The sequence below is a fragment of the Ursus maritimus genome, unplaced genomic scaffold, assembly GCF_017311325.1.
Source record: "Ursus maritimus isolate PB19 unplaced genomic scaffold, ASM1731132v1 scaffold_1, whole genome shotgun sequence".
In the NCBI taxonomy this organism is placed as follows: domain Eukaryota; kingdom Metazoa; phylum Chordata; class Mammalia; order Carnivora; family Ursidae; genus Ursus; species Ursus maritimus.
The window spans coordinates 61,653,407-61,678,580 of record NW_024423343.1 but is presented as its reverse complement, the minus strand read 5'-3'; the positions used below and the strand labels follow the sequence as shown (position 1 = coordinate 61,678,580).

The following is a 25,174-nucleotide window of genomic DNA, read 5'->3' as shown; positions in this document are numbered from 1 at the left end:
GTGAAAGTAACCTGCCAACCATGTGGCAGGTTACTTAGAGAGTAATTGACAGGAGAGGTCACTTTAATTGCATATAGAAGCTAGCTTCTCTTAAGTGCTTACCACAGGGTGGTGGGTTAATAGTTGTAAGTATCCCAGACACAACATTGGCTCTGACAAGTATATTCTCTCTCTCATCCTGAGTTTCTAGCTTTAGGAACTTTAAGAGGACCTCTTTTAGAGGGGTAAAATCAAAGTCTATACACGAATCGATTCAAGTCAAATTCTACAGACCTCTGGCTTCTTCTACACTGGGTTTTTGGTACATTTTAACTTCTTTTTTCCCCCGGCTATCTGTTAAGAGAGCCAGATAAGGGTGCCCAGTGAGAACCCTCGATCACCTCAAAATTGTGCTTAGTAATTGTCTTTATTGTTATAATAATTAACATTTAATATTACTGAGCACTCATTGTTGTGCCAAGCATTGTACTATTTCTTTTAAGCCTCACAACACCACCATGAATCACTTACCATTACCCCTTACTTTAGTTTCTATTGGTGCTTTACAAACTACCACAAAATTTAAGGGCTTACAAAAACAATAATCCTTTATGATCTCTTATGGTTTCTGTGGATCTGGAATTCAGGCAAAGCATAGTGAGTTTGATATTACACCATGAGGTCTGGGATCTCAGTTGGAGGACTTGAAGGCTAGGCCCTGGAATCATCTAAAAGCTCATTCCCTGACATGTCTAAGTGGCTGTCCTCGGAGTTGTTGATTAGGACACTCACAGGTGGCCTGGGCTTCCTCACAGCATGGTGACTGGGTTACAAAGTGACCCACAAAAGAGAAGAGACAGAGAGAACACACGGGTGCACTAGGCAGAAGCCTACTGCCAATTATGACTTCACCGGCAGTCCCTCACTCCTGCCAAATTCTTTTGGTTGAGGCGATTTCAAAGTTCAGCCCAGATTCAAGAAGGGAATATAGATCCCATCTCTTGATGAAGGTATGTCAATGTCAGTTCATGAGTGCATCGTGTGGGACAGAATACATATCCATGCTGCTGCCTTTGGATGGCTTTTGGAAAATACAATCTGCTACACATTTATATTTCATAGATGAAAAACAGAGACTTAAGGAGAATAAATTGCTTGTGATCATACAACTAGTAAAAAAAAAAAAAAAAAAAAAAAAAAGCCAAGAGACAAATCTGCTGGTTTCCAGAATCCATTCTCCCAAAAAAAATCACTATGCTATTATATCTCCCACCCCAAATTCTTTCTAGATTTAAACTTTAAAAAAAAATTCTACTTCAAATACACAAATATTTATTTATTTAAACAGTGCGCTACAAATTTCATAAACCTGGAGCAGTGGATGATAACATGAATTCACAATAATTTTAAGGTCCACGTTACAAGACCTCAAGACCTCCTTCTTTTCTTAGAAATGTTTCTTTTTCTTTCTTACTATTTCTATAGCTCCTAAAGATGTCCACCAACTCATCTTTCCTCCAAGTAACTATGTAACAGCTACCAAGTTGTTTCCTCTGCCAATGGTGGGACTTCTGAGAACATCAGTGACAAGGGTCTTCTCTCTTCACTAGCCACTGACAGAGCCAGAGGGGAGCTGGTTTTGCAGAGAAGTGGGAACGACAACCTGTTCCAATTCTGGGCCACACTTAGTCATGTTACCTGGACAGAATAGCAGTGCTGCCTTTCCCAGTGGCAGAGTCATGTGAAAGCCATCCTTTCAACTTAGCCCCCACATCCTTCTCAGTCTTCTGTCACTTATCCTAGTAAAACAAAGCAAAACAACTCCCCTCATCCCATTCCCAACCCCAGTGCTATCTAAGGACAAACAATAATTCAGCCTGGATCTCCAAACTCACTCCTGCAGGGTTAGAAACATTCATCTTTTTCTTTTCCATGAAAAAAACTGCAACAAAATCTACAGGAAGAAGCTCAGCTCAATGATACAATAATTTACACACCAAACATAAACTTTTCAAGGGCTAAACAGGGGTCATCTAATTATTGGGGACTTCATGGTTTCTGGCAAAAACATGTCAAACATGAAGATCTACCCCCAAATTACTAGAACTTATAGAGCAATTCAGTAATGTGGTGGGACACAAAATCAATGTTCAGAAATCAGTTGCATTTCGGGGCGCCTGGGTGGCTCAGTCATTAAACGTCTGCCTACGGCTCAGGGCGTGATCCCAGTATTCTGGTACTGAGCCCCACATCAGGCTCCTCTGCTGGGAGCCTGCTTCTTCCTCTCCCACTCCCCCTGCTTGTGTTCCCTCTTTCACTGGCTGTCTCTCTCTATATCAAATAAATAAATAAAATCTTTAAAAAAAAAGAAAAAAAAGAAATCAGTTGCATTTCTATACATGAACAATGAAACTGAGGAAAGAGAAATTAGGGAATCCATTCCACTTACAATAGCACCAAAAATCATACATTATCTCGGAATTAACTTAACCAGAGAGGTAAAGGATCTATATTCTAGAAACTACAAATCACTCTTGAAAGACATTGAAGACAGAAAAAAGATGGAAAAATATTCCATGCTCATGGAAAACAAAGCTGGGGGCATCACAATGCCGGATTTCGAGCTGTACTACAAAGCTGTGATCACAAAGACAGCATGGTACTGGCACAAAAACAGACACATAGACCAATGGAACAGAATAGAGAGCCCAGAAATGGACCCTCGGCTCTTTGGGCAACTAATATTTGATAAAGCTGGAAAAAACATCCGGTGGAAAAAAGACAGTCTCTTCAATAAATGGTGCTGGGAAAATTGGACAGCTACATGCAAAAGAATAAAACTTGACCACTCTCACACCATACACAAAGATAAACTCTAAATGGATGAAAGACCTCGGTATGAGACAGTAATCCATCAAAATCCTAGAGAAGAGCATAGGCAGCAACCTCTATGACATTGGCCACAGCAACCTTTTTCATGACACATCCCCAAAGGCAAGAGAAACAAAAGATAAAATGAATTTATGGGACTTCATCAAGATTAAAAGTTTCTGCACAGCCAAGGAAACAGTCAAAAAAACTAAGAGGCAGCCCACGGAATGGGAGAAGATATTTGCAAATGGTGCTACAGATAAAAGACTGGTATCCAAGATCTACAAAGAACTTCTCAAACTCAATACACGAGAAAAAAATAATCAAATCAAAAAATGGGCAGAAGATTTGAACAGACACTTTTCCAATGAAGACATACAAATGGCTAACAGACACATGAAAAAATGTTCAAAATCATTAGCCATCAGGGAAATTCAAATCAAAACCACACTGAGATACCACCTTACGCCAGTTAGAATGGCAAAAATTGACAAGGCAAGAAACAACAATTGTTGGAGAGGATGTGGAGAAAGGGGATTCCCCCTTACACTCTTTGTGGGAATGCAAGTTGGTACAGCCACTCTGGAAAACAGTGTGGAGGTCCCTTAAAACATTAAAAATAGAGCTACCTTATGATCTGGTGATTGCACTACTGGCTATTTACCCCAAAGATATAGACATAGTGAAGAGAAGAGCCATATGCACCCCAATGTTCATAGCAGCATTGTCCACAATAGCTAAATTGTGGAAGGAGCCAAGATGCCCTTCAACAGATGACTGGATTAAGAAGATATGGTCCATATACACAATGGAATATTACTCAGCCATCAGAAAGAACGATTACCCAACATTTGCAGCAACATGGACGGGACTGGAGGAGATTATGCTAAGTGAAATAAGTCAAGCAGAGAAAGACAATTATCATATGGTTTCACTCATTTATGGAACATAAGAAATAGCAGGAGGAGAGGGCTCTCAGGTGCTCGGTGCTATGGTAGCACCGAGTAGAGAAGGATTTGTTCTAACTCTGTTGGGATCTTGGAAAAATTCCAGAAGGTGATTTTTGAGATGGGAATTAGCTTACATATACAATTTTGACAGGTAAAGAGGAAAGGGATGGGGTGCCTGGGTAGCTCAGTTGGTTAAGTATCTCACCCTTGATCTCAACTCAGGTCCTGATCTCACGGTCATGAGCTCAAGCCCCATGTTGGGCTCATGCTGGGCATGGATCCTGCGAGAAGAAGAAGAAGAAGGAGGAGGAGGAGGGGGGGGGGAGGGGGAGGAGGAGGAGGAGGAGGAGGAGGAGGAGGAGGAGGAGGAGGAGGAGGAGGAGGAGGAGGAGGAGGAGGAGAAAGGGAAGAAGAAAGGGAAAGGCATTCTAAACAGGGGAAATAATATGAAGAAGAAGAATTTAAAAAGGAGGGCTTGTATAAATACATGGCACAAGAGAGGACGACTGGGTCATCAGGGAATAGGTACAAAGTTAGATGGTTTTGGTGAACCTCAAAGATGGATTAGGAAAAGAGAGATGAGAAGCCAGTTGTGATGGGCCTTGATTTCCTACAAAAGAGGCTGGATTTGTCCTACAGCCGAGGAGAGTCATGCAGAGCATTTTGTATAGAGGACTGAAAAGAATTATATGGGTGTCTCAGATACCAGGCAGCTCTTGTAACTCCTCTGATGGATAAGACCTCTGGACGCACCTTGCATACTGCCGAGCTGGTTGGGACAGCCTCAAGGGAAGGCTACATGCACTGGGCAAAAATCCATGGAAAACCTGTCTTCCATCTCCAGGTTTTACTCTGTTTCCTTGAGTTGGATTTTTGTGGCTTTTCTTTCACAGGGCTCTCGCTAGATATTTTCCAATGGCACAGGAAAAGAAAGGCTGAGGTTCATGCTAAAATTCTCAACCAGAAGCCAAATGTTGACCATTGGCAGTCGTTCTTGGAAGGGACAAAGGTTTGCAAGGTGAAAGGACATGTGTGGGAGAAGAATAAATCTGCCCCTGGCTTGAAGGGTACCTGGGGGAGGATGGGGGGATGAAAGTAGGGTTACTTCCCTGCTGTGGCCTTTTCCCTGGGCCTTTGAAATAGCATTTGTTCATCTTTTTTAGTCTTAAAGAACTGAAACAAATTCCTATTATTCAAAGCATAAGCTATGAAGTTTTTCTAAATGATCTGTTATTCCTTTTTGATGGTGAGGAGATTTTCCTCACTGAGCTCTATGAAGAGTTGAGGCCTAGTTAATCAGCATTTCTGAGAAGGGTGTGGAGTCCAGAAAATTGATGCCTGCAATGACTATATTATCTTTTTACCTCAGCTAATCTTAGAAAGCCTGAGCAAATGACTCTATTTGTGCTTCCCACTAGGATAGAACAGGTGAAATCAGATCTCACAAGGAGATAAAACAAGCTTTTTACCTCATGAAAATTTGTTTCAAACTCACTACAGTTGACAAATGGTCTTATTCCACTTGAGCGGCTATGTTTCCCCCTGAGTAGCTCTGGTGTGCAGCTTGAAAGTTAGTCCATAGATCAAAAGAGTTTTTGGTGGGACACTGAATTAGGATGGTATAGAAGGCAAAGAGAACCGTATCCAAAAGTTTAAGTTAAGATTAATGGAGGACATAATACATACATGCACACCACCAGCAGGATGAACTCCTTGGTCCTGCAGCACAAGCAAAGCCCAGAGAAAAAGAGAAGTAGCAGAAGTACAGGTGGATATTAAGGACACATGTGGGCCTAAGGGCCAGGGGGTGGTGACCTGCTCAGGGAGCCTATGCTTCCTGTTTAAGAAGTGCCTTAAATGTAGACATTGGACCTTAACAAATACAGGTCAAAATGGTGTAATATCTAGAGTTCTAGAGTTTCGCTGGCAGTAGAGGGAAGAGACATTCCATGTCAGCCTTTAGCATATGTGCCACACTACATGACCCACTGTGCTCTATGAATTCATGTTTTTTTAAGAATTTTTTTAAAAAGATTTATTTATTTATTTTAGAGAGAGAGCAAGCACAGGAAGGGGCAGAGGGACAGGGAGAGTGAAACCTCAGCAGACTCCTCGCTGAGCTCGGGGCCAATGCAGGGCTGGATCTCACGACGATGAGATCATGATCCCAGCGGAAACCAAGAGTTGGATGCTCAACTGACTGCGCCACCCAGGGGCCCCTGAATTCATGCTTTTTACACAGATTTTACAATTATCTTATGATGGCAATGTCATATTGCATTGTGTTCGTGGAGGTTAATAATGTTAATTTGAAAGTTTCTTTTTTTTTTTTTTAAAGATTTTATTTATTGAGAAGAGTTAGGATGGCGGAGGAGTAGGGGACCCCTTTTTCAGCCGGTCCCCTGAGTCGAGTTGGATAGGTACCAGACCAGCCTGAACATCCACGGAATCAGCCTGAGATGCAGGAAGATACATCTGGATCTCTACAAATGAACATCTCCTGCGCTGAGTATTGAGGTACGAAGTGGGGAGCCGTGAAACCGCGCAGAGATATCGGAAGATAAACGGAAGGGGGAGGGAGCCACTGCGTTCAGGCACCGGGAAGCGGTAGCTACCTGCATGGGGGAGCGGATGGCACTGGCGAGAGAGCAGACTGAGACCGTAAGCCGGTGAGCGCGCACCACCAGACTTCTAATGGAGCTCCGGTGCGCTCACTGGATCCAGACTGAGACCGGGAGCTCCAGGAGCGCGCGGGGGCGGCCAGCGGCTGGCGGTGTTAGAAACAAAAAGGACTGGGGTGCCTGGGTGGCACAGCAGTTAAGCGTCTGCCTTCGGCTCAGGGCGTGATCCCGGCAATCTGGGATCGAGCCCCACATCAGTCTCCTCCGCTATGAGCCTGCTTCTTCCTCTCCCACTCCCCCTGCTTGTGTTCCCTCTCTCGCTGGCTGTCTCTATCTCTGTCGAATAAATAAATAAAATCTTTAAAAAAAAAAAAAAAAAAAAGAAACACAAAGGACAGAGATGTGCCGGCCCTGGAAGTGAGGGCTGGGACGCCGGGTGTGGGGCGCACATCCCAGGACGCTGCAGGGTTGAGCAGCACCAACAGGAACAGAGTTAAAGTGGCCAGAACATCAGTGGAGAACGGTTCGCGATCCCTCTGTTCTGAGACAGAGGCTGAGATTCGGCCACTACTGCTCTATCAGAAGAGTCACAACAAGCCGCCAGGGAAAGCCACCAGAGAACAAAAGCCTGGAAATACCGGCTCACAGTGTGCCCATCCCCATCCCCCCTCGCAGGGGACATGGAGACTCTACCCAAACAGGGTTGCCTGAGTATTGGCGTGGCAGGCCCCTCCCCCAGAAGGTAGGCTGAAAAATCAAGAAGCCCACATCCCTAAGATCCCTATAAAACAAGTACGCACGGCCTGGGTCCCGATCAATAATTTGGGCTCTAGACAACCTCGTAACCTCTCCTCATCAGAATGACGAGAAGGAGAAATCCCTCCCAGCAAAGAAAAGACAATGCGTCTGTGGCCTCTGCCACAGAACTAATGGATATGGATATAACCAAATGATCAGAAATGGAATTCAGAGTAACAATGGTCAAGATGATGTGTAGACTTGAAAAAAGTATTAACGAAAATGTTAATGAGAATATAGAATCTCTAAGGGTGGAAATGAGAGCGAATCTGGCAGAAATTAAAAATTCTATGAGCCAAATGCAGTCAAAACTAGAGGCTCTGACGGCCGGGGTGAATGAGGCAGAAGAACATATCAGCGAATTGGAGGACGGGTTAGTAGAAGAAAAAGCTAAAATAGAATCTGGACTCAAAAAAATCCACGCTCAGGAATGTAGGTTACAGGAGATTACTGACTCAATGAAACGTTCCAATGTCAGAATCATCAGCATCCCCGAGGGGGTGGAGAAAAACAGAGGTCTAGAAGAGATATTTGAAGAAATTGTAGATGAAAGCTTCCCTAATCTAGCAAGGGAAACAAACATTCGTGTCCAAGAGGCACAGAGGACCCCTCCCAAGCTCAACCACGACAAACCTACACCACGTCACTTCATAGTGCAATTTGCAAATATTAGATCCAAGGATACAGTATTGAAAGCGGCCAGGGCAAAGAAATTTCTCACGTACCAAGGCAAAGGTATCAGAATTACGTCAGACCTGTCTACACAGACCTGGAATGAGATAAAGGGTTGGGGGGGGCATTTTTAAAACTCTTTCAGAGAAAACCATGCAGCCAAGGATCCTTTATCCAGCAAGGCTGTCATTCAGAATTGATGGAGAAATAAAGACCTTCCAGAATCACCAGTCATTGAACAATTTTGTAACCACGAAACCAGCCCTACAGGAGATATTAAGGGGGGGTTCTATAAAAGTAAAAAGGCCCCAAGAGTGATACAGAACAGAAAGTCACAATCTATAGAAACAAAGACATTACTGGCAACATGGCATCATTAAAGTCCTATCTCTCAATACTCAGTCTCAATGAAAATGGCCTAAATGCTACCCTAAAACGCCACAGGGTTGCAGATGGATAAAAAGACATGACCCATCCATTTGCTGTCTATAAGAGACTCATTTTGAACCTAAAGATACATTCAGACTGAAAGTAAAGGGATGGAATACCATCTTTCATGCCAATGGACCTCAAAAGAAAGCTGGGGTAGCAATTCTCATATCAGACAGATTGGATTTTAAACTAAAGACTATAGTTAGACACATAGAAGGGCACTATATTATTCTTAAAGGATGTATCCAAGAAGTGGATATGACAGTTATAAATATATATGCCCCCAACAGGGGAGCAGCAAGATACACAAGCCAACTCTTAACCACAATAAAGAGATATATAGATAAAAATACACTAATAGTAGGGGACCTCAACACTCCATTATCAGCAATAGACAGATCACCTAAGCAAGGAATCAGCAAAGAAACAAGAGCTTTGAATGCCATACTCGACGAGTTGGACCTCATAGATATATATAGAACACTACACCCCAGAACCAAAGAATACTCACTCTATTCTAATGCCCATGGAACATTCTCAAGAATAGACCATGTTCTGGGACACAAGACAGTTCTCAACCAATACCAAAAGACTGAAATTATTCCCTGTATGTTCTCAGACCACAACGCTCTGAAATTGGAACTCAACCACAGGAAAAATTTGGAAGAAACTCAAACACTTGGAGACTAAGAACCATCCTGCTCAGGAATGACTCGATAAACCAGGAAATCAAAAATCAAATTAAACAATTTATGGAGACCAATGAGAATGAAAATACAACAGTCCAAAACCTATGGGATACTGCAAAGGCAGTCCTAAGGGGGAAATACATAGCCATCCAAGCCTCACTCAAAAGAATAGAAAAATCTAAAATGCAGTTTTTATATTCTCACCTCAAGAAGCTGGAACAGCAACAGAGGGACAGGCCTAATCCACGCACGAGGAAGCAGTTGACCAAAATTAGAGCTGAAATCAATCAAGCAGAAACCAGAAGTACAGTAGAGCAGATCAACAGGACTAGAAGCTGGTTCTTGGAGAGAATCAATAAAATTGACAGACCACTGGCAAGACTTATCCAAAAGAAAAGAGAAAGGACCCAGATTATTAAAATTATGAATGAAAAAGGAGAGGTCACGACGAACACCATTGAAATTGGAAGGATTATTAGAAATTTTTATCAACAGCTATATGCCAATAAACTAAGCAATCTGGAAGAGATGGAATCCTTCCTGGAAACCTATAAACTACCAAGATTGAAACCGGAAGAAATTGATTCCTTAAACAGGCCAATTAATTATGAAGAAATTGAGTCAGTGATAAACAACCTTCCAAATAACAAAACTCCAGGCCCGGACGGTTTTCCTGGGGAATTCTACCAAACATTCAAAGAAGAAATAATACCTATTCTCCTAAAGCTATTTCAAAAAATAGAAACAGAAGGAAAGCTACCAAACTCATTCTATGAGGCCAATATTACCTTGATCCCCAAACCAGGCAAAGACCCCATCAAAAAGGAGAATTACAGACCGATTTCCCTAATGAATATGGACGCCAAAATCCTCAACAAGATACTTGCTAATAGAATCCAACAGTACATTAAAAGGATTATCCATCACGATCAAGTGGGATTCATACCTGGGATGCAAGCGTGGTTCAATATTCGCAAATCAATCAGCGTGATACATCATATCAACAAGAAAAGACTCAGGAACCATATGATCCTCTCAATCGATGCCGAAAAAGCATTTGACAAAATACAGCATCCTTTCCTGATTAAAACCCTTCAGAGTGTAGGAATAGAAGGTACATTTCTCAATCTCATAAAAGCCATCTATGAAAAGCCTACTGCAAATATTATTCTCAATGGGGAAAAGCTGGAAGCCTTTCCCTTAAGATCAGGAACTCGACAAGGATGCCCACTCTCGCCACTATTATTCAACATAGTACTAGAAGTCCTTGCAACAGCAATCAGACGACAAAAAGGGATCAAAGGTATTCAAATTGGCAAAGAAGAAGTCAAAATGTCTCTCTTTGCAGATGACATGATACTCTATATGGAAAACCCAAAAGAAGCCACTCCCAAACTATTAGAAGTTATAGAGCAATTCAGTAACGTGGCGGGATACAAAATCAATGCTCAGAAATCAGTTGCATTTCTATACACGAATAACGAGACCGAAGAAAGAGAAATTAGGGAATCCATCCCATTTACAATAGCACCAAAAACCATACGTTACCTTGGAATTAACTTAACCAGAGACGTAAAGGACCTATATTCTAGAAACTATAAATCACTCTTGAAAGACATTGAGGAAGACATAAAAAGATGGAAAGATATTCCATGCTCATGGATCGGAAGAATTAACATAGTTAAAATGTCCATGCTACCCAGAGCAATCTACACTTTCAATGCTATCCCGATCAAAATACCAAGGACATTTTTCAAAGAACTGGAACAAACAGTCCTTAAATTTGTATGGAACCAGAAAAGGCCCCGAATCTCCAAGGAACTGTTGAAAAGGAAAAACAAAGCTGGGGGCATCACAATGCCGGATTTCGAGCTGTACTACAAAGCTGTGATCACAAAGACAGCATGGTACTGGCACAAAAACAGACACATAGACCAATGGAACAGAATAGAGAACCCAGAAATGGACCCTCGGCTCTTTGGGCAACTAATATTTGATAAAGCAGGAAAAAACATCTGGTGGAAAAAAGACAGTCTCTTCAATAAATGGTGCTGGGAAAATTGGACAGCTACATGCAAAAGAATGAAACTTGACCACTTTCTCACACCATACACAAAGATAAACTCCAAATGGACGAAAGACCTCGATGTGAGACAGGAATCCATCAAAATCCTAGAGGAGAACATAGGCAGCAATCTCTACGACATCGGCCAAAGCAACCTTTTTCATGACACATCTCCAAAGGCAAGAGAAACAAAAGAAAAAATGAACTTGTGGGACTTCATCAAGACCAAAACTTCTGCACAGCCAAGGAAACAGTCAAAAAAACTAAGAGGCAGCCCACGGAATGGGAGAAGATATTTGCAAATGATGCTACAGATGAAAGACTGGTATCCAAGATCTACAAAGAATTTCTCAAACTCAATACGCGAGAAACAAATAAATCATAAAATGGGCAGAAGATTTGAACAGACACTTTTCCAATGAAGACATACAAATGGCTAACAGACACATGAAAAAATGTTCAAAATCATTAGCCATCAGGGAAATTCAAATCAAAACCACACTAATATACCACCTTACGCCAGTTAGAATGGCAAAAATTGACAATCAGGCAAGAAACAACAATTGCTGGAGAGGATGTGGAGAAAGGGGATCCCTCCTACATTGTTGGTGGGAATGCAAGTTGGTACAGCCACTCTGGAAAACAGTGTGGAGGTCCCTTAAAAAGTTAAAAATTGAGCTACCCTATGACCTACCCATTGCACTACTGGGTATTTACCCCAAAGATATAGACATAGTGAATAGAAGGGCCATATGTACCCTAATGTTCATAGCAGCTGTGTCCACAATAGGTAAATCGTGGAAGGAATCGAGATGCCCTTCAACAGATGACTGGATTAAGAAGTTGTGGTCCATATGCACAATGGCATATTACTCAGCTATCATAGGGAACGAGTTCTCAACATTTGCTGCAACATGGATGGCAGTGGAGGAGATAATGCTAAGTGAAATAAGTCAAGCAGAGAAAGACAACTATCATATGATTTCTCTCATCTATGGAACATAAGAACTATGAAGATCGGTAGGGGAAGAAAGGGATAAATAAAGGGGGGGTAATCAGAAGGGGGAATGAAGCATGAGAGACTATGGACTCTGAGAAACAAACTGAGGGCTTCAGAGGGGAGGGGGGTAGGGGAATGGGATAGACTGGTGATGGGTAGTAAGGAGGGCACGTATTACATGGTGCACTGGGTGTTATATGCAACTAATGAATCATCAAACTTTACATCAGAAACCAGGGATGTACTGTATGGTGACTAACATAATAAAAAAACATTAAAAAAAAAGAAAAATAAGATTTTATTTATTTATTTGACAGAGAGAGAGACAGTCAGCGGGAGGGGGAACACAAGCAGGCGGAGTGGGAGAGGGAAAAGCAGGCTCCCAGCAGAGCAGGGAGCCCCATGCAGGGCTCGAACCCAGGACCCTGGGATCATGCCCTGGGCCGAAAGCAGACGCTTAAAGATTGAGCCACCCAGGCGCCCCAATTTGAAAGTTTCTAACATGCCGATGTGATAATTCTGTAGAGCCATTTTGTTATTATTACTCATTTTTACTTATTGGGAGCCTCAAGGAATTGAAGTGAGCAGAACCTCACTTGACCCCCCTGGGCCCTGAGTGTGGGGAAGTTAAGAAGTCCCCCTACTCCATTTCCTTGGCCCCCCTAGAACACCTGCAGGGCTCGACAGACCAGCACACATTAATAGGAATCACGTGTCAGTAGTTAAGCCTGCTCGTTTGGGGTCCTGTTGTCAGCACTGAGCTGCCCATTTCCCTGAAGCACTCTGAGCATGCTCTCATTCCCAAAGCATGTAAAGGCTGGTCTGCGAGTATTTGTTAAATCTACTAAAAATGAATCTGTATGCAGTGAAGCAGCACAGACGAGGGTTGAGCTGAAAACATTCTAGCCCAGGAGAATGAATAACAGTGCAAGTCCTGCCAAGGGCTCAACTTGGACTAAGTTTTCTTTGATTCTGGTCAAACTTGCCTGAGCAGACAGCTTCAGTGCAAAGGTTTGTGTGTTCCGGTGACTGTGGGTCCACACAAAACTATCTTGATTAAATACATGAATTCTGTGCTGTCTACCCAGGATTTCTAGCTCCTTTCCTGGCTGAGGCTCCAGGATAAATCTTCTTTTGATTGTTAGAGAGAAGTTAGTGGGCCATTAAAAAAATCTGCACTGCACTCCTTCAATAATGATTTACTCAGGTGCCAAAGGGCTGCTCAAGGGATGGGGTAGAGCTCTGCGTAAGATAGCCAGGGCCCTCCTCACCCAGAGCCCACGTGCTCCAGGTGGGAAGACAGGAACAAACTAGTAAATCAGTAAACGCACCAGATCATCTCAGTTGGTCCCCAGTAATATGATGGCAATAAAACCGGGGTGGGGGGTGACACAGGGATTGGGCAGCAATTTCAGATTGTGTGGTCAGAGCTGGCTACTAGTGGAAATGGCATTTTAGCCGAGGATATATACCTACATGGAGAGCTATTACTGTGCCCCCTAGCTACATAGCGCTACTTGATTCAAGAAGAATTCCAGGAGGAATGGTAATTACCTGGATAACACTCAAGTCTTTTGCTTAACAATAAACAGTCTTGTATATGGTTAGTTATTTCTCAGCTCAGCCAACATCCTCTGAGGACACTGACTTTTACTTTTCTGGAAAGGGCAGGCTGACTGCTCCTGGTGGTCAGGAGCTTAGCTAGAAGACCTCGTGTTAATTACAACCCTCCCCCACCCTTCATTTTTGTTGCTGTAATGATTTTTTTCCTATTCAAGGAAAACAATCTCTTTTCTTTGAGAGATGATGACATCAATGACAGTGATTTCACAAACCACCAGTGAAAATTCCTCTTGCTGCTTTATTTTGACACCTAAAGTCTTCTTTGTCCACTGCCGTAGCCAATGAGTAGGAGAAACACCCACAAAATGGATGTTGACTCAGTAGCAATGAGTGGCCCACTGCTATTTAAAGATGCAGGGCATTTCTGAGCTTTCCATAAGGGAATAATTAAATCACTGCAGGTAACAAAGAATTAATTTTGAGGGATATTAAGCACCCTTAATTAGCACATTCGAGTTTCGTTTCCCCACAGGGAAAATATTCTCATGGCAATGTGCCATGTCAAAGCTTCTAAAACTTCTGACTAAACTTAGAGCTGAAGTCCATTTTACAATGCAAATGAGGACTGCAAAAATCTTTTAAACCAAATCATTCATAAGCGTTTAGGTTCCAGGGCTTTGGATTTTGTTAATAATTCTGTGGCAGCCACAGGGGAGGCCTTCTGAAAAATATATAGCTGGTAAAATCAGAGTACTTAATCTTCTAATAACTCACACCTGTGCAGAGGGTTTTTTGGTCTTCGTGTTGGTTTTGTGTTTTTTGTTTTTTTGGAGTTTTTTTTGGTTTTCATTTTGTTTTTTTGGGGCAGAGTTTTGAAAGCTTGTTTCCCCCCCCCAAATTCTGATTATGCTATATTTTAATTGTATTTTAAAGTTTAAGTGAATTTAGAGATCATAAAAATTCAAGGCAAATAGAAACATCTCAGCTAGACCTATCCATCACATGCCGCTGATTGCTTACAATATCACATGCAATTAGGGCAGCAGAAGGTATTGCAGTTTATTGGTCTCAAATTCAATTAAATGAGATCGATTAATTCCTTGGGATATTTACGATATGTTTCTCCTCTCTAGGCATCAGTGCCGCACCAAATTTAATACAACAATGAGAGAGGGCTGATCTGTTTTGTTATTATGTAGATTTATGTATTTTTAAAAATTTTTAGTGGGGTGACTTTTAAAAATACGAGTACTTTCCAAATATGAGCATTGCAGAGTTAAATTTAATGTACATTAATGATTGCCAGGTAATGGTTATTTTAGACTTGGACATGAACATTTGTGTTAGCTGCACTTCTGAAGGCAAAACTAAATGATGAACAACTATTGCAAGTGAAAGTTCCTTCTGAAATTCTACCCTCCTTCTTGCACCCACACATGAAAATGAACTTAAACTCTAACAGCTAATGAGAGAAAGGAAGAACGCAATCATTTTAGGTAGTCTCAGTTCTCAAATAGCATATAATAGAGTGATTTCTAATGTCTAATTTCTCACTATTAAAAATATAACAAGGGGCGCCTGGGTGGCTCAGTCAGTTAAGCCTTCCTGCTCAGCGGGGAACATGCTTCTCCCTCTCCCTCTGCCTGCAGCTTCCCCTGCTTGTGCTCTCTGTCAAATAAATAAATTTTTAAAAAATCACAGAAAAATGTTCAAAGTGCTAGGGAGGAGAACTGGTAAGTAACAGATACTGCCTATATAACCATGTGGCCTAAGTTCTTTGATTTTGTTTTCTGGTGGGATCCTGCAAGCAGCTAACAACACCTTCCCACATGGCCCTTTGAACACTGCAGGACTTGTTATAGGATGAAGCAAGAAGTGATTCATTTCTTTAAACTTTTAAATTTCTCTAGCTTTTGAAGGCGCTTCTCTCTGACAATAATTACCTACTGCTTCTTCCTTTCCTCCATTGTTTTTCTTCGTTCCTTCTTCCCTCTACCCTCCAAGAGTGTAGAAGTTTAAGACTGAAGAGGTCCTAAAATAAGAGTGTACTGACTAGTGTCTTTTTCTAACTGGAGAAACTTCTTAGGGCAAGGCAGATTCTGGTTTTATCCTTGCCCTTCTCTCCACAGTGCTTTATGTGAATTCAAAGTATTAAAAGGAACTTAGAAGACATCAATTTCCAGTCAGTTTCAGATAGGAATACCTTTTCCAACATTTGTAACAGGTAAACCGCAGCCTGAGCACTTCCCATGAGAGCAAGTTCACGGCTTGCTGAAGCCGCTGATTCATCTTTGTTCAGCGTTGTGGATTTCTTCTATGGAGATGAAATCAGCTTTACGGGTATTTTAGCCTACTGTCCCAAGTTCTGCCTTCTGGATCTGCACAGATCAAGTCAAATCACCCACACTTGACAGCCTTTCCACTATTGGAACACACATATTATGTTTCCCAGCCACCTTTTTTTCCCTCATGGTGACTGGAATACATCTGTCCTCATAGACTATCCCTGCTCCACACACTTGACTAAAATTCCAGTTTCTTGACTTCCTGAGACTTAAAGTCCATCTCCATAATTTCTCAAATTCTCTTTAGCTTATATCCTCAGGGTTCCTTGTTTGTAGAAGCTCCTTGGATCAAAACCTAGTCTCTCTGCAAGTTTCCACAAGATGTCACTGGTTTTAAGTAGTTTGGGTCTAATCAGTTTATGGCTCATGAGGAATCACAGAGCAGGGTGCCCGGGCCTCTGAAACCTCCCTCCACTCCCCCGTCTCTCCCTTCCTAATGTTGTCCTCACCCTCTCTGCTGAGTGAAAGTCAATTCTACTAATCCCAGATGTGAAAAATTTAGCCTGCCTTGAAGGCAGATTATCTCAACAGTCAACTTTCACTGTTGTTACAGTACATAATAATATTAACTGTTACCGTTGAAATGTTAAACAATTTACATGATCTTATTTCAATTTTACTTTAACCCCATGTGGTAGATAGCATTATTACCCTTGCTTATGTGAAGAAACTAAGGTTTTAAGAGGTTGAGTAGTTTTTTCTAAGGAAAAACGTGGCTATTACTGACAAAGCTAGCATTTAAACCTACTTTTCTTTAAACTCCAAAGTTAGTAGACCTAATATATATATTAAATATCTCTTCAAGATTTCCATATCCCTCATCACCCTGATTGTTATTCTCTGGATAAATTCCATTTTTTTTTTGTAAAAAAAAAAAGTATTTCTTTTAAAGTAATTCCTCCTAAAATACATTTAATCCTCCAGATGTGAAGATAGGGAAGTAACTTAAGATTACAAACACTGGTCAACAGGTGTGTTTGACTTGCCCATCCATTATTTTTCATAAAACAAAAACAAAAAAGCAAAAAATAAGAAGGGAAAGGAGAATTTGAATACCTGTAGAATCTCTGGTCCACCCTTCTTTCTTTCACCTGGACTGTTCCAGCCATGTTGTTACCTATCTGGCCCCTAAAGACATTTGCATTTATAATCCCTACTTTTTTATAACATTGCATATTCTTGCCATCCATCTTGGGTGTCATAGTTACAGTTGTAATTCTTCTCAAAACAACTCAATAGGACCATGGCTCATGCTAACTCCTAACCATGCTGTGGAATGAATTAAAACTACTGTTTGACATGAAGTAATTTAGCTAATAAGTACATCTAGCTAACCACTCAGCCTCTACATCTAAGGTGGCCATTTTGTTCTCTGCATGTTTTTACATTTTAAATTTTATTCAAGAACCTATATGCTATAAGGTTTTTCATGTTCTGTAGAATTCATGAAGATTGTGGGATTTAAACTTCAAGAGTTTTAATTTTTCCTGTGTCCTACACAGCTGACAAATAATTCCTATGATGCCTACTGTTAAAAAATTTTTCAGGGATATCTGGTCACTATTTCTATGTCTATGTCTATGGAAAAAGCACCAAATTCTCCATAAAACACTGGGCCAGTGTTTGATCATTCTGTAGGCAAGTTAAACTTTATTTTATTGTTGTTGCTCACAGAGGCCAGAAATGCCTGGGTGACACGGAAGTTCACTCAGAGGTTTTCCTAATGCCCTTCTATGTGATTAAATACAGAGTGCTGTGTCTTGTTCAAGGTGATGTGATTAGATTTGAATCTTGTTCTGAGTTCTAGGTCCATCTAGCCAACAGAAAAATACTATCCCTATTTTACAAATCTGAAACCCAAGAAGATTTTGGTACACTCCTCAAGATAATGTCTTCATTAAAGGATTTTCTAATAGTCATAGGTGTGCCAAAAGGGAGTGGGTCAATTGTTAAATAGTGAACTTCCTATCATCAGAGATGTTTAATCACAGTTTGGATGAGCACAGAGAGTGAATTGTACTCATTGGTATATAAGGGCACTTCCAACTCTGAATTTCTGCTTCTATATAAAGTCAGTAATTTCAAGCAATATTTTAGGTTACTTATTCCTCTCACAAATTGAGATGATGGGTTGAGTTCTCTGTTTCTCTTTGATTATAAAAACCTTTGCATAGTGGAAAGTAGAAGTCAGGCTTTCTGGCTAGTAAATCAGATGCCTTGCCTCCTAAATGCTGTTCATCTGTTTGTACACATAGAAAATGCCATCATGGTTGACTATACCTAGCTGACGAGATCTAAGAAGTTACAGACATGTAACTAAGGTGAATATAATTCCTAAGTGGAAGTCCACAGTCAGAAAAGCTGGTTGTTTCTCACTTTCCTTTTGTTAGTTTCATAGTACATTTGTCATGCTTAAAATGTTAGTGGGATGCAGACTATAACGCTGGGAAGTTAAAGAAAATTTCAAGAGGGAAAATTAACATTTAAATAGATTTTGATTATTACAGAGAAGACAGAAAATCCAGCCAGTGATTTGGTTTAGCTAGGAATACAAGAGTAATTGGTGGTTGTCAGTATCAAAAAAGGTTTTCCAGAGACAGGAACTGTCAAGGTAGGGGAGGGAGGAGAAAGATCTTCAGACCTCCAGTGCTTGACACACTTGCAAAAAAGACCATGAACATGGGAGGGAGCAGTCTTACTGGAAAATTTCCAGAAAGTAATGTATATTTAATTCCTGTCCAGGTTACAGACCCTAACTAATACTATAACCCTAGCCTAACTCCAATGCTGTGAGGTAAATGCTCTTACCCTTTTCCCTAAGATGCCAGGAGATGCTGAGTTGTCTGCATTGCTATGGGTGACCTGCATACCACGGGGATGAATCCTACTGCATCTTTCCCAACCCTCCCCCTAAATATGACGTAAATGAAAACCCAAGAGACTACTATCTGGACCGCAGAAAATGAGTTTAGATTTAGGATAGTTTTGCCAACCAGAGCAAGAAGGTTATATATTCAGGAGAAATGACTGCAGAAATAAAATTTGGCAATATTTCCATACTATCCCCAAAGAAAATCAGGTTTCCTTAAAATTAACGAGTTGAGTGTTTGATTGGATGCTTACTTTTAGCACTATCTTGTGTTTCAAGGAATAGATGAATTTTTTCTGTATATTTTTAAAACCTGCAGTAATTGAACATTTATTGTGTACTAGGCATTGTACTATAGTCCCTTATATGATATGATCCCAGATAAAATACTGTTCTCACTAAAATAAATTGGAGTATTCCTTTGCCTCATACTAAAGGCCATTTGTAATCTAGCTTCTCAGCCATATTTTGTGTGTCAGCAAGTCCTCCTCACGCTTTTCTTTTGGTCATGCCTTTTCAAGATCTCCTCATTCTTTGAAGTCTGGTTCCATTTCCACCTCTTCCTCAATGCTTTCCTCGACCTCTTCAGCACAGAATGTTTCCTTCCTCCTCTGAGCAGGAAGTCCTTGTTATCCGCAGTACATGGCACTTATCATGTACGGTCCAGTGCCTTCATGAGTGGTGCTGGTGTGTAAGCGATCTGGCTTTTCATGTGAGTACATCCTGCTCCCCAAGTAGATTTTGTGTTCTTTTTGTAGAACAAGTCCTATAGTTTTGTGTTCTACAACTCACAGTGGAAATTCAACTCAACTGGCTGTTCTGCATCTAAGAGGTGGACTCAAATATATGTAGAAGGGTTAAGACCTGGGTGTGTGGCTAAGAATGAGAAGTAATGCTTAGCTTTGTTGATATTTCCCAGTTGCCTGGAAAAAAAGAGGGTATATTCTCATATGATGTTTCATATTCAAGACCTGAAGCACACTTTCCTAATATGCAGTGTACGCAGTGTCACCCCCTACCCCCAACAAAAACGTTTTCCCCTTTTCTCTCTCCTTCCCTCTTCTATTTACAGACTGACTATTGGCTTTTTGGTTGAACTACAAACATGTCTGATACAAAATACAAAATTGTATTTTGGTTTCCTGGGGCAGCAATTGGAAGTCTTTCCTGCACAAGTATAGTGGCCTCCTTGGGAGGTGTCTTTCTTGTGACTAACCTTCCCCTGGGGGCCGAACTGAGGTCAGCAAAGTGTTAAAGTTACGTATTCTTAGAATAATGTTTTGTATGAAGATATGAGACTGTTTCATGGAACCTAAAGGTGAGAAACAAGCTGGCCTTCAGGTACCATGTGGAAATATGTCTCTTAGCTTTAGTTAATTCTACAGATCTGCTTTATTCCTCTTTCTTCATGCCCACTAGCTTCTGCTTTTTTTTTTTTTTTTAAAGATTTTATTTATTTATTTGACAGAGAAAGACAGCCAGCGAGAGAGGGAACACAAGCAGGGGGAGTGGGAGAGGACGAAGCAGGCTCCTAGTGGAGGAGCCTGATGTGGGGCTCGATCCCAGAACGCTGGGATCACGCCCTGAGCTGAAGGCAGACGCTTAACGACTGAGCCACCCAGGCGCCCCAGCTTCTGCTTTTTCTATCCATATGATGAAGCATGGGGCTAACAACTTCTGAGTTTGAAATCCTAGAGTCCAAGTTACAGAAAAAAAAAAGATGCCTGCTTTTGATTCTTGCCCTAATACCTGACAAAGGACTTCAGTTACCATCTTGGGCCAAGGGTCCATCTCTCAACCAATCAACTATGGTCGACATGAAGTGGCATTTTACTCCATTGTATTTCTGGGGTAGTCATTTGGATGGAGGGTGTTTGGAAAGCCCTAGTGCCTGAAGGAGATCTGCTGGACAGATAAAAGGGAAGGTGTGCTACCCTGTACATGTGCAGAGAGGTGAAGAGTTCACAAGCCCCTGAAGAGTTCACAAGCCCCTTCCCACATGTTACATCATGGGAGCCTCATGACAGTAGAATAGCTCAGGCAAGACAGCCACTATTGGTACGCAACTTACACCTTCACATTTTACATTCTAAGGGCATTAACATGCTTTTAGAAACTAAGTGACTTGTGCAAGATTCACAAATAAGTAGTAAATTCTCTTTCCATTGTTCAACAACCTTAACTTTTCAAAATGTTCCTGAAATCCTACCACCTTCTCAAAGGTAATGAATACGAGAGTAACATTAACTTAGTTTGTCTTCTCTAGAAAAAAGAGTCGTTTCGGGGAAGTGTAGTTTCAGGGAAGCAGGAATGAGGGAAAAGAAGAATGAGAGAAAGAAAGGAAACATAAGGGAGTGAGGTACTGAGTGGGCCCCCACTTTGGAATAAGCTGATTGTTTTGTATCACAAGGTATTTTCAGGGAAGCTGTGTGAAGCTACCGTGTGTGTCCCATGGCAGGGGAGGGAAAGGAATAAAAGTTTATCCACTAGATTCTATTGGTCTTGGTCAAAGTTCAGGCTCCAGGGCCTTAACTTACCAACAGTTCCTGTTGTATATGCTTGGGGACACAGCAGAACCCGCTGGACAGCAGAGAAGTCCTAGGGTAGAAGGAAAGATACTATCAGGTCATATACGAGAGTGACACAAAGGACTAGAGGCAGCCATGGAGGGAGTCCCTCTGGCCCAGCAGACCAGGCTCCACCATGAGATGATCTTCTGCCACAAAGGTGACAAGTGACCCTAGCAACCTCCTCTCTGTGGCCTACAAGAATGCAGTTGAATCCAAGGCATCATCCTGGGGGACCGTCAGTAACAACGAGCAGCTAACTGCCTGGTCTCAAATGGGAATGGTGATACCTACTCCCTGATGAATACTCACTTTAAGGACACCTCTCCTACACTACTCGAGATCTGATCGATCCCATCTTTATGTCCACACTATTCTTCACACGAGTATACACATATTTAATAAAATTATTTATTCAGAGTTTTTCTTCTCCTAGAAAGGATTTCTATGAGATTGAGTGATGTTGATTCATTAATTCAAGTTTACTGAGTACCTACTATGTGCTGGGCACTATTTTAAGGGCTAGGGATAGAATAGTGATAGGTACAGTGGCACCTGGGTGGCTCAGTTGGTTAAGTGGTTAAGTGTCTGCCTTCAGCTCAGGTCATGATACTTGGGTCCTGGGATCAAACCCTGCATTGGGCTCCCTGCTCCATAGGGGGCCTGTTTCTCCCTCTCCCTCTGCCTGCCTCTCCCTCTGCTTGTGCTCTGTGTCTAATAAATAAATAAAATCTTAAAAAAAAAAAGAATAGTGATAGGTACAAATCTCAGACTTTTTGAAGCTTACCTTTTAGTGCGTGTGTGAGCCTAATAAAGAAATGTGAGCCTAATAAAGAAATAAGTAAAATATATATTGTGTTAGGTAGTGATAAATGCTTTGGGTGAACAGAAAGCAGGAAAGTTAGATAGGAAGAGTGGGGGTGGGGGTGAGGCTTGTGCATTAACCAGGGTGGCCAGGGAAGACTTCGTGGAGTAAGTAACGTTATAGCAAGAGTAGGTATGGATATTTGGGGGGTGGGGGGCCGAGTTGCAGAGATAGAGAAAATCAAGTGCACAGGCATTAAGTCATGCTAGATGTTTTCCAAGAAGGCCAGAGAGACCAGGGTGACCAGAGCAGAGGAAGGGAGAGGCAGATGAGAGAGAAGAGAGTAGATGAGGTCAGAGAATTAATATGGAGCCAAATACCTTTGGACATTGAAGTATCTTTAGCTTTTACTTAGGGAGGGATGGGGAAGCAGTAGGGCTTTAAGTACAGAAGTGAGCTGACTTCCATTTCTACAGGATCACTGGCTGACAGTAGATTTCAAAGGGATAAGAGCTGAAACTTGGGAGTTAGAAGGCTACTGGTATAACTCAGGTGAGCAGTGTTTATGGTTTGGACCAAGATGGCAGCAGAAGAGGTGATGAGAGATGGTGTGATTCTGGTTTAAAGATGGAGCTGACGAGATTTATTATGGATAAGGAAGGACATCTGAGGAGATTAGAAATCAATCATTAGGAAGATGCTTCCAGGTTTTTGGCCTGAGCCAAGATGACAGGAGAAAAAAAATTAGAGGAAAGATTAGTAGTTTGGATAGGAAAGGGCTCTTAGACATCCAAGTGGAGTTGCCGAATTGATAGTGAATTTAGGAGACTGAAGTTTAAGGAGGAGTTCATGGTTAGAGATATGAAGAGGGAGCAATCAGTATGACATTGAAGGCCATGGGACTGGATAAGATCACCAAGTGATTATATGTAGATAGAAAAGTGAAGGGCACAAAAGACCAACTCCAAGGCCACTCCACTCTAAGGGGTTAGGAAGGTGAAAAGGACCAAAAAGTATACTCAGCATACCTGGCCATGAAGTAGGAGGAAAACCAGAAGAATGTGGTTTCTGGAAGCCAAGACAAGGAGGTGTTTCAAGAGGCAGGAACTGAACAACTTGGCCAAATGTTGCTGACAGCGGTATTGAGAACCGACCTTTGGTAAGCAGCAAGGAGATCATCGGTGAGCTTGAGCAGTTCAGGGCAGTAGAGAGAGGCAAATGCTCAAATGGAAGTTCAGAAGAGAATGGAGGAGAGAGAAACTGTAAGGAGTAACCACAGGCAATTCTTTTGAGTTTTACTTTAAAGGGAAGGGGTGAAAAGAGGGTGGTGGTCGGTGGGGAAGGGAGAATAAAGAAGCGTGTGTTAAGGGACTGTTTATATGCCTCTTGGAAGTGTCCACTACAGCCTACTGGCAGAACCAGGCAGAAAAGGAATGATTGTGAGAAAAATGAACAAAATACCCCCAGAACCAGGTCTGCATGGGCCACTGAACTGACCCACATGGCTGACTGTATCAATGAGGAAATGTACTGTGGGAGTGAAGATGCCTGGGCTAGGCCTTATACACCTAACACCTTAAAGGTTTCAGATTCAAAAAGTAGGAATAATAACCTGTCAAATAGCAGAGTGGAGGTTCTCTATTGATCCATGTGAAGCGAAAATGTGGCCTGGTGGCATTTTCTGAGACGTTCCTTTAGAGTGCCAGTTTTATAGAATGCCGAGTTGCCATCATCATCATTATCAGTCCCCATTATCATTAGCAAATAGCACCTAAGTGCCTAATTTCATCCACCACCTCATAGATTAAAATAGAGGGCCTTGTTCCCTGGGGGTAACTGGTGTGGTGATGAGCAGTAGCAAAAGAGGCCAGAAAGTCAGGGATGGGGAAAAGGCAGGGATGGGGTAGAGGCAGACTCTTGCCAAACCATCCCGCCCCAGTTCCTGATTTTCACCCTGCCTCTCCAAGCGCGGGACTGCATGGCCCTTTCTCTGCTACTTCTTCCTCCTTTGCTCCTTGAGCCCCCTACTTCTTCTTTTGCTGTTCTCTCTCAATGCAGGGGTGGTTCTGAAGATCGGCCCCGACCCCTACCTGCCTTCCCAACACATGTAGGCGCCCAGGAAGCGGACTGAGACCCCTGAAACTCCAATGGGGGCAGGAACCGGCGTTCTGAGCATGTGCGAGGAAGCCGGCAGGCTAGGGCGGATTTGGGGTGCCTGCCCCAGGTCGCTGTCCTACGCGCGGAGCTCGAGCGCGGGGAGCGCAGGACCGGCCGGCACTCCCGGGAGCCGAGCTCCTGCGCCTGGGGCGCAGCGGCTGCGCCCTACCCTCCGGGCGTGGGCGAGCTGGCCGCGTGTGCCTCCCTGCTTGACGCGTGGGCGAGCCAATCAGGACGAGCGGCCCAGGCTGCCATGTGACGGGCTAGGCGGCTCCTTTCCCCAGCGCGGCCAGAGGGAGGAGAGAACCGGGGCTCGCCGCGAGCCTTCGAGAGCAGCGGTCGCGGAGGCGGCGGCGGCACAGGCTCGGGCCAGCCGCGCGCGCATCCCCCGGCGCCCTGCGCGGCGGAAAGCTCGGCGGGCCACGGGAGCCCACGATTGGAGTGGACAAAGCAAGATGGCAGGGATCTTAGCCTGGTTCTGGAACGAGAGGTTTTGGCTCCCACACAATGTCACCTGGGCGGACCTGAAGAACACGGATGAAGCCACCTTCCCGCAGGCTGAGGACCTCTATCTCGCCTTCCCCCTGGCCTTCTGCATCTTCATGGTGCGGCTCATCTTCGAGAGGTAAGAAGGGCTCGAGCGCTCCTCCCCTCCCCCTACACACACACACACACTCTCTCTCTCTCTCTCTCTCCCTCTCTCTCTCTCACACACACACACACACACACACACAGGCACACGAACCCGGGCGCGCACATTCGCGCGCACACGCACACTCGCGTGCTCTGTG

General features: G+C 42.7%; 1 protein-coding gene across 2 annotated transcripts in view; it reads right to left on the bottom strand.

Moving 5' to 3' along the window:
- STK39 (serine/threonine kinase 39) overlaps positions 1-25,174 on the bottom strand; it is a 441,956-nt gene that overhangs the window by 414,438 nt on the left and 2,344 nt on the right. The window contains exons 1-2 of one of the 2 annotated variants that reach the window (XM_008687066.2): positions 24,317-24,420; positions 21,392-21,452 (exon numbers count right to left, since the gene is read on the bottom strand). The gene's annotated coding sequence lies outside the window, so the exon portion shown is untranslated. Of the gene's footprint in view, positions 1-21,391; positions 21,453-24,316; positions 24,421-25,174 lie in introns of those variants that run through there. The other variant, XM_040644241.1, reaches the window with a different exon arrangement.